We start from the raw sequence: 685 nt of genomic DNA on the forward strand, positions 1-685 counted from the left end.
CTGCTTGGTACAAAGACCTACAAGAAAAAGTCTTACCAGGAATAGAAGCTCAGGTCAAAGCCAGGGCACAGAGATGATGGAGCCTGACACTCTCACCCACAAATGCATCATCAATATATTATGGCACAATTCCTTTCCTCAAAGGCATATTAAATAAGGAAAAATTTTATGTATAGAAACAAGCTTTTATCTACTAGGGATAAGAACTTAACCATTTTATAATACAGGGCACCTTATAATGCAATACAATACACCTTGAACATATGTCATTTAGACCCAACTTAGACTCCAGGTGATTAGACAGTGACCATCCAACCCCTCCCTAGATCTCAGACATAAAAACAGACACAGTTCTCTGCAACAGCTCCAGGAACCAAAGTTCCTTTGGACATTCTTTTTTTTTTTTAATAGGGGGCCTTCCGGTGGGACCAGAAAGCCTGCTGGACAAATTCTAAAAGATCTGTAAAACACCTCTGGGACATTCTTAATATAGCACTCATACCAACATGCACCAGTATTGATATGACATCTTGACAATTAGGAAATGGCAACAACTTGATCTAAGAGCAAGTTTTCTTATCTCATCACCTATCAATAAGATGAAATCAGAAGACATGTCATCCTTTGATCTGTGAAAAAACCAGGATCGCTGACTACAGAAGACTGACTGACAACCATGACTGGG

General features: G+C 39.3%; 1 non-coding gene across 1 annotated transcript; it reads right to left on the reverse strand.

Annotated features, from left to right (window-relative positions):
* Positions 1 to 410: 410 nt before the first annotated feature.
* On the reverse strand, positions 411 to 473 carry LOC126017206 (U7 small nuclear RNA). The gene has a single exon (XR_007498848.1). It is a non-coding gene; the product is annotated as a U7 small nuclear RNA (small nuclear RNA).
* Between the last annotated feature and the right edge of the window lie 212 nt (positions 474 to 685).

The sequence above is a fragment of the Suncus etruscus genome, chromosome 8 (genome assembly GCF_024139225.1).
Source record: "Suncus etruscus isolate mSunEtr1 chromosome 8, mSunEtr1.pri.cur, whole genome shotgun sequence".
In the NCBI taxonomy this organism is placed as follows: Eukaryota; Metazoa; Chordata; class Mammalia; order Eulipotyphla; family Soricidae; genus Suncus; species Suncus etruscus.